Below are 10,095 nucleotides of genomic sequence, written 5' to 3'. Positions count from 1 at the left end.
TCTTTTAAATCTATCAAAATATTATTGATACAATTTAGAAACTATGAGAAAACATTCATTAATTTAGAAAATATCTAGCTGATATAAATTTATCTTTTATGCATGCATTTCTATAGGTGAAAACAAAAGCATCTAAATATTGGGTGCATCAATATATGCTGAATTTTTTTTGACTTTATATATTTGAGGATTCCCCTAGCTTATTTTAAAATTTCAAAAATATTTCTATTTGTCAACTTATTAGGATCTCAAAAATAAAAATGCATATAGCAGCCCTTATTTTCTTTTAACTTAGACACTTTATCAAGGATATGAGCTATAGGATTGATCAGTATTTTTATTATGTCATCCTTACCCTTGGATGGATGTGAAAATCCATCAATATCCCTCCACAAAAAACCTACCCATCTATACATACAATCAAAATACACTCTTTTACAACATTTTGGTATATCTTTCTCATAACACAAGAAATCTCTAGTTAATTCTTCCATGTGTAGTTGAACGGTAACATTTGCATTATCTAAAGCTTGCTCCATTGTAGTTCCAAGGTTATCTACTACATAACAATCTATCCAAGAAACATTTTTTCCTCGATCTTTATCTTCCTTCAAGAGATATTAGTGAAAGGAAGCAAAGGTGTGTGGAATTGCTTCCTACACTAATCTTTGACAGGACGATTATGCAAATCAAAGTGACCATTGCAAAAATCTCAAGAAATTCATAATAACATAATCAAAATAACAAAGAACACACAAAAGAGTGATTATCATGGGGAAACCCTTCCAGGAGAAAAACCCCACCCTCTAAAACTCGCACAATGTATTATCAAACAAAGATGATTACAATACACTTGCAATGCAAGTTCTTATAGGAGCGCATCACCACAAGTTGAACTTAGAGAGACTCCTTCTAGCACCAATCTTGCAAACTAAACTCAATTACACAAACACCTCCCCAAGCCCTCCTTTTATAGTGATTTTACAACATGGAAACCACTTATGGTTTTACAAAACCATGAGCAAAACTACCATGCCAAATGTTACCCATTTTTGACATTTACATTTCCAATATGGAAAAACAACCAGGTTAAAAATAGTAATCCTCTCCACAATTTTGTCTTTTAGTCTAGACCCCCATAAAAGTCACAAAATGAGTCATCAAGGCCCTAAAAATGACCTACCTATATTCTACTATGGACAAAACTCATTTTAAACACTCACTAACCATTTTCCAATGCATAAACAAGCGGAAAACTTCCACAAACAATTTTTGGAATTTTCTAAGAAAGGATTGCAAGGTTGAGACACATGTTTCTCAATATTCTCCCACTTGTCGAACACCTTGCAAGAGTCAGGGGATCCGAAATATCATAGACTTAATTGCTAGGGGCTGAGAGGCCCATAGACTCTAAACACCATCTGAATTTCTTTGTGCTCATTGGCTTAGTTAATGCATTAGCAAAATTCATCAAAGTCTCTACCTTTTCCAGCTTCACCTTGCCATCCTCGGCCATATCTCTCATAAAATGATATTTTACATCAATGTGCTTGGTCCTCACATGAATAGTTGGGTTCTTCGCTAGGTAGATTGCACTCTAGCTATTACTATAATTTGTCACTACACCCTATTTGAACTCTATATCTAAACACAATCTCTTTAGCTAGATGGCTTCTTTGCAAGCATGAGTAGCTACCATATACTCTGCCCCAATAGTAGACAAAGCAACCACAGCCTGTCGCTTACTCATCCGACTGATTGCACCACCAAATAATGTAAACACATATGCACTGGTGGATCTTCTTCTATCAACATCACCAACCTAGTTTGAATCCACATAGCCTCGAATATCCAAGGAATGCTCACTTCCTATTCAATGAAAACATATTGAGTACTCTTAGGTACCCCACAAGTATCTGACAACTCTTTTTACTGCATCCCAATGTGCTCTTCCTGGATTAGACATATAATGGGAAAGTACTCCCACTACTTGGGCAATGTCTAGTCTTGTACACACCATAGCATACGTCAAACTTCCAATAACACTCTAATATGGTACTCGACTCATGTCTTCCATCTCCAATGGGGATGTAGGACACTATGAGCTAGAAAGCTTTTTTCCCATAGTAATCGGAACACTCAATGGTCTTGAATCTTGCATATTGAATCTTTTTAAAATAGTACCAAAATACTTACTTTGGCCTAGCCAAAGCTTTCTGTTTCATCTATCTCTTATAATCTCCATTCCCAGAATGTGCCTAGCTGCACCAAGATCTTTCATTTCAAACTTTATTGAGAGTTGAGATTTTAACTCTACAATCAAACCTTTTCCTTTGCCAATAAACAACATATCATCAACATACAAGGCAATAATCGGGAAACCATCATCATCAAATTTGAAATATATACAATGATTAGATTTAGATCGCACAAATCCCAAACTCAACACATATGTATCAAACTTATGGTACCACATCCTAGGAATCTGTTTTAAACCATACAAGGATTTCTTCAATTTACAGACCAAATGACTTTTACCTTTCACGAAATAGTGCTCTGGCTGTGACATGTAAATTTCTTTCTCCAAATCTCCATGAAGGAAAGTAGTTTTCACATCCATTTGCTTGATCTCTAGGTCATAAGCTGCTGCAATAGAAAGCAAAAATCTAATGCATGTCATTTTGGCTATTAGAGAAAAAATCTCACCATAATCTACTACCTCAACATGAGAGTAATCTTTTGCAACCAAATGTGCTTTATACTTCTCAAAAGTTCCATCTGAATCCATCTTCCTTTTGAACACCCATTTACAACCAACAAGCTTTCATCCTTTAGGCAATGGTACAAGGTCCCACATTTGATTCCTCTTAAGAGTTGCCATTTCTTCATCCATGGCTATTTTCCAGGACTCTGAATCATTCATACCAAGAGCCTCTTCTAGAGATCTCAATTCATCAATGTTAGCATTCAATGCAAATATGCACCTCCAATCATCAGGAGAATACTCATACCTTTCAGGTGGTTTCCTTTGTCTAGTAGATCTTCGAACAAGATTTGGTTTAGGTTTAGGAGGTTTAGGTTCATGATTAGGTTCTCCATCTTCCTCTGATGATTCAGAACTCATAGAGCTCTCTTCAACATATTGTCTTTCTAAAGGCCTTGATTCAACTTTCTCAGGTATAGCAAGAAGTTGAATCACATCTTTCTTTTCTTTAATTTGTTCAGGCTGCACTGTAATAGAAGAAGTCTTAGTTTCTCTAAAAATAACACTTCTCGAATAAAATACCTTTTGTGCAATAGGATCGCAAAGCTTGTATCCTTTCACACCATAACTATATCCGATGAAGATACATTTGACAACTTTGTTGTCCAATTTTGTTCACTTCTCCTTTGGCACATGAGCATATGTCTCACAACCAAACAATCTCAGATGTCTAAGTGAAGGCTTCTAGCCCGACCATGCTTCTATTGGCATCTTATCAACAAGAGCTGATGTAGGAGACCTATTTATCAGGTAGCAGGTAGTGGCTACAACTTCAGCCTAGAACTTTTGTTCTAGTCTAGCACCACTCAGCATACACCTAACCTTCTCCGTCAAGGTCCTGTTCATTCTTTCTGCAACTCCATTCTGCTATGGAGAATATGGAGTTGTCTTCTTTCTTTTAATACAACAATCTTTACAAAATGTGTCAAAAATATTGGGGCAAAATTCACCACCATTATCAGTTCTCAAGCATTTTATTTTCTTTCCAATCTATAGTTCAACCATTGCTTTAAACTCTTTGAAACAACTGAAAACTTCAGCTTTACTCCTAAGGAAATAAACCCATGTTCTTCTACTAAAATCATCAATGAAAGAAACATAATAAACTGATCTACCAATAGAAGGAACATCAACTGGACCAAATATATCTGAATGAATTAGATCCAAAATACATGAAGACTTATGACAACTCGAGTAAAAATGAATATGCTTTTTTTTACCATTGATGCAATGCTCACAAAAATCAAACTCAAGATTGCAATCATTCAACCCATCAACAAGGTTCTTATTTTTCAAGGTCTGTAGGCCCTTCTCACCTATGTGGCCAAGTCTCTGGTGCCATAACATAGTCTTTTTTGCAGGCAACTTTGATTTAGTAGATAGAGCACCCTTGGGTACCCAAAAATCACGACCATCTGTTGAAAGAGAAACTCTCTCCTTCTCCAATTGAGTAGTCTTTTTCACAATCTTATCAAAAGTACTATTGCACTTGACTGTGCATGCATCAAGTTGGTACAATGTACCCAATCTACTTCCTCTTGCTATTACCATAGCACCTATCACCATTTTTACACCTACTTCAAAAAACTGTACATGCACACCCGCATCTATTAGCTTACTAACAAATAATAAATTCCTTGCTAGTCCAGGGATATGTAAGACACCATCAAATCTTCTAATTCTACCATTAGAAAAATTTTCATGAATACTTCCATGCAAAACAATATCAAGTATTGAATTATCACCCAAATACACCTTACTACCATCAAAATTTTCATACTTACTAAAGTAGTTCCTATTAGGAGTCATGTGGAAAGATGCACCTGAATCTATTAACCATGAATTTTCACCTACATGAGTGGCCAAGGCTGCAATGAAAGCATCTCCATCTTCCTTCTTGGACTCAGAATCAGAATCTTGCTTCTTCTTCTTCTTCTTTTTCTTCTCCTCTTTGTAGTCCTTTTGGAAGTGTCGAGGTTTGGCACAATTCCAACAAATTGCCTCTAACTTACTAGGGGATTTGGATCTCCCCTTATTTTTGGACTTAGAATGGCCATGCTACTTTTCATTCTTGCCTCTTTCTTTTCATTTTTCATGAACACTCAAATCCGCTTTGGCATTCAGAGAGACCTTCCTTCTCATCTCCTCAAAAAGTAGAGAACCAACAATGTCCTCCATCTTCAGGACAACTGAAGTGCTCCCTATAGCAATCACAAGACTATCCTATGAGTTTGGCAATGAACATAGCAAGATTTGACACCTTTTTTATTCATCCATTGGCACCCCTACTAAGGTCAACTGAGTCACCAACATATTAAACCTTTCTAGATGCTCAGAAGTCCACCTTCTTCCATTTTCAAGGAATACAACTTCTTCTCAAGAAAATATTAGTCACAAGTGATTTCACTTGATAGATCTCACTAAGCTTTTTCCAAAGCTTCTTCGTGGTAGGTTCTTCATGGACATTAATCAGAATCAAGTCTGCAAGACACAATCTGATGAGACCTTTAGCTTTTCTATCATTCACATCATATTGTGTAGCTAATATCGGATATGTGGGCCTCAGCTTGTTCTCATCAATCACATCCCATAGATCCCGATCAGTCAACAAATCTTTCATCTTCAGCTTCCACATCTCAAAATTTGTGCCAGAAAACTTTTCAACATCAATTCTCCCTAACATGCTTTTCATCTTTTAATCCTGCAACAAAAAAATGAAATGCTCTACACAAGCTCTCACTCAAACCTTGATTAGCTTAAAAAAACCCTTTACCCAACAAATAGAACCAAAACTGGCCAGGCTCTGATACCACTTGAAAGGAAGCAAAGGTGCATTGAATTGCTTCCTACACTAATCTTTGAGAGGACGATTATGCAAATCAAAGTAACTATTGCAAAGATCTCAAGAAATGCATAATAACATAATCAAAATAAAAAAGAACACACAACATAGTGATTACCATGGGGAAACCCTTCCGGGATAAAAACCCCACCCTCTAAAACTCACACAATGTATTATCAAACCAAGATGATTACAATACACTTGCAATGCAAGTTCTTATAGGAGCGCATCACCACAACTTGAACTCAGAGAGACTCCTTCTAGCACCAGTCTTGCAAACTAAACTCAATTACACAAACACCTCCCCAAGCCCTCCTTTTTTAGTGATTTTACAACCTGGAAACCACTTATGGTTTTACAAAACCATGAGAAAAACTACCATGCCACATGTTACCCATTTTTTACATTTACATTTCCAATATGGAAAAACAACCAAGTTAAAAATAGTAATCCCATGCACAATTTTGTCTCTTAGTCTAGACCCCCATTAAAGTCACAAAATGAGTCATCAAGGCTCTAAAAATGACCTACTTATATTCTACTCTGGACAAGACTCATTTTAACAACTCACTAACCATTTTCCAATGCATAAACAAGTGGAAAACTTCCACAAACAAATTATGGAATTTTCCAAGAAAGGATTGCAAGGTTGAGACACATGTTTCTCAACAATTAGAAACTATGCTCATTAAGGAAAATAATACCAACTATCTTTTATTTAAAAGTATGTAATTTATGGATAATAAGAAGATAGTTTTAGGCAAGTTTGGTTGATAGATATCTGATATTTTTTGATATCATTGATTAGTTGAACAGCAATTGATACATCATATTCAAACTTACTAACCCTTTGTAGAATATCATCAGGAAGAACCATGTCAATTGAAATCATTGGAAATAGTGTGACCATGGGTTTCAAAGAATCATTAAGCGCATTCTTTAAAAATTGATCCAAAGTGGGTAGATAGTCTTTCGTATTCCATTCAGAATTTTGACACACTAACATAATAAGCTTTGTCCACTGCAATAGAAAAAGCATGAAATGTGAAATATAAGATTTATACATATTTTAAATAGACACACAGTTTGATAGATGAATTTGGCTAGTGACATACATGTTCTTGTATCCACTTCCGTGCACGTGGACCATGGATTTTCTCTGCTTCATTAGCTAATTCCATGTATATTTCATGGCAAAATGACCAAGTAATTTGCATATATTGGGGAAGACCATCCACCATAGACATATCCGAGCTAAGGAACACAAACACAAAATTCAAGAGTAAATTAATTCATTTGTTAATAAGAAATTATGATTATTTTAAATAATATTGATAATTCATTGCAAGGCATTGCTATTATAAATAGAAATATAAATGTAAACCGCTAGAATTACTTGATTGGGGAAGACTGTCCACCATAGAAATATCCAAGTTAAGGAACACAGAATTCAAGAGTAAAGTAATTCATTTGTTAATAATAAATTATGATTATTTTAAATAATATTGATAATTCATTGCAAGGCATTGCAATCATAAATAGAAATATAAATGTAAACTGCTAGAATTACTTGATCAAGGCTGTCTCAAAAGGTATGAGGTCATTAATAGTTCCATAACTGTCAAAAATGTCATCAACCATGGTAATCATGACACCCAATTTGACATATCCAATTCATGTGTGAGAAAATTCAAATTCGTGCAATCCGCATGAATATGCAAAGTAAAATTCGACCGGTCGATGTCGAAAAAAATCAAGTTTGTTTACACTTGCTTCATTCCACCATCTACATATTTGTATCGCACCATACATGTTCCAATATAATTAATATTACTAGCAATCTAACATTGGCATAAGAAATTATTTTTTATAAAAAGTATTTTTAAAAAAGACAAAGTGAATTTTCATAAGTAAACATATCACTTTCTTGGATACGATTTTGAGATCAATTTGATGTTGGGCTTGTAGTATGTTGAAATCCACTATTGCTGCTTCCAAAATATTTTAACAAACCTCATATGACATCCTAAAAGAAATGTAGTTAGTACAAAAATTTAGCCATCTACCATCATAAATAAGATGGTTCCTTATATAACAAAATAAATTAGCCATAAAAATAGGAGTTGTAAGACAACATAGTTCCTGCTAAGTGTAGGCAGCACATGTTGATTTTGTAGGAATGATCTATCAAATTAGAAAGGAAAGCAATATCAATTATTAAAGAAACCTAAAGAAGAGCAATGTTTCCATCAAGATCAGTAAATTTAATAATTAGTCTCATCTTGCAAACAAATTATATGCCTCCAAATCCTCTTGCTACCTTGTATAGTAAGCTACCTAGGCTTTGTAAGATGATCGACTACTATTATCCTTTGCAAACCTTTGCAATGTTGTACAAATAGGATAATGATTGTTGTTTAGGACTTAATATTCTTTAAATTTTCATAGCAATAAATCCCAATTTGCTCCAATCATGATAAATTTTTTCCATTGCTCAAACTTGTTTTCATAAAATGAATGAAAACATAGAGTCCATCCTAATAAATCTAGTCTTTTCCAAGTACATGTTAGAAATAGTGTACTAGATTAATTCAGTGAACTAGGGAGGTCTAAAATTATCTGATTGTAGTAGTATTTTCTTGTGGACTATTTAGCACTTTGTAGAGTATGCTGGAAGGGCTTTTTGAAAGAGAAAATTCACGAGGGAAAAAAGGTTTAGTTGAACACAAAAACTATGTATAATATTGAAAAAATTATGCTAATCTACTACCCAAAATGATTGAATAAGATTGTGAAATATAATAAGATGACAACCACGAGGCTAATATTGTGGTATTTTTGTCTTGTGTTCTATTCAAGTCTTTGTAGAGTATGCCCAAAGAGCTTTTAGAAAGAGAAACTTTAAGAGGGCAATAAGGGTAGAAATGTCTTATTATAGTGGTCTTGTAATACTCAAATCTACTAAAATTAGTCACATTACATTTTTACTTCATATATGATCATTTCTTTCTTGATTCAACTTCCTTATGCTTTCTAATAATGTTAACATTTATTTTTATTTTTCAAAACATAATTTTTAGAATTTGAGCTCTTTTCCTAGAAGTAAAAGGGACAATCAAGGAGTATTTACAATACTAAGTTAGTAATACGTCCTAATTTAAATTTGTGGACAGCTACACATTCCTCATTAAAAGATAAGAATCTTGTGAAAGAATTTCTCTAACGTAAGTCTAGTAGAGAACCATCTTAGAAAATTTGAAGTCTAATGGTGATGAAATTATTTAAGTAATTTGAAAATCATGTAGTAATTAATAAATTAATCTCACGTTTGTGATAAAACTTGAAGTAGAGTGGTGCTCAAATTATTTGTGTAATTTGATAATGCATACAATGATTAATAAATTTGTCTCACTTCATCAACGCTATCTTTGCTATAGCACACATTATACCTTTCTTGTCAATTTTTTTTTAGATAATTATAATTTCATTGTTTTTTGTTTTGTTTAAAGTGACAGTAAAATGGATCAGCATAAATCATTCAAATACATAGAGAAAAATGACTACAATGTTCAAGGTCCAAAAAAGCTTCCCAAATATTTTTTTTTTCACTTCCAAATTGGACAATTTTGCAATTTATGGAAAGAAACACAAAGTTTCTTCTTTTATTTGAACTTACTATCATGCTAAAAGTACATCACATACTTGTCAATGTTTTTTCAATAGATAAAGATAAACAATAATAAACATTCAAATAAAGATCACTAACATACTAAGACACAATAACTTATCTTGAGAGAATTCTCCAACTCAAAGGGGAAATACCCAAGCACACAAAAATATACCTCTTTCATGAAATAATAGAGGTCCAAATACAATAATTCTAATTGAATTATACACTCGTTACATAAAGAAAACATATATATCATGAATTGAAAGGCTCTTCATATCATAATCAAAAGTCTCTTTAGTTTCCGAATACGAGATCCTTTATAATTTGAAATACATGCTTATTTACATGAAGCATACAAATTAATATTTCTAAATACGTGTATTTTTTGTGTGCATGTATTTTCATATTTTTAAACATTTGCATCCTTTTAGGACACATGTCTTCATATAACAAAGAACAAATGGATCTCAAGAAAACCAGGACATGTGAATCCTAGGTAGGTATTCTCTTACACAATTATAAAACATCAACACTCCCTCTTAGAAAGAGAGAGAATATTCATACTTTTCTATCTCTAATGAAAAACATAGGGATAAAAAACAACAAATTAGTGACAAAATCTCATAAAAGATTTTCTCAATAGAAAATTATCATCTCAACATGATATTCACCATGGCTAGTCCTAAAGGGTGAAATAAAAGAAAACTAATTCATGGAGTTACATGACTTGCAACATGGCTACTCCTAGAGTGTGGAAACACCATAGCTACTCTTAGAAGGTGGAGCAAGGGACCACACTAAGAACTTCTCCCTCTAAAA

The 10,095-nt window shown here is 33.6% G+C and overlaps 1 pseudogene; it reads right to left on the bottom strand.

Moving 5' to 3' along the window:
• Positions 1-248: 248 nt before the first annotated feature.
• Positions 249-7,631, bottom strand: LOC149579743 (sesquiterpene synthase Cad-like; annotated as a pseudogene).
• Between the last annotated feature and the right edge of the window lie 2,464 nt (positions 7,632-10,095).

Source organism: Cupressus sempervirens, chromosome 1 (assembly GCF_028749045.1).
Source record: "Cupressus sempervirens isolate cs-2001-9-10 chromosome 1, ASM2874904v1, whole genome shotgun sequence".
In the NCBI taxonomy this organism is placed as follows: Eukaryota; Viridiplantae; Streptophyta; class Pinopsida; order Cupressales; family Cupressaceae; genus Cupressus; species Cupressus sempervirens.
Note: the sequence above shows the minus strand (reverse complement) of the source record. Positions and strands in the feature narration are given on the sequence as shown.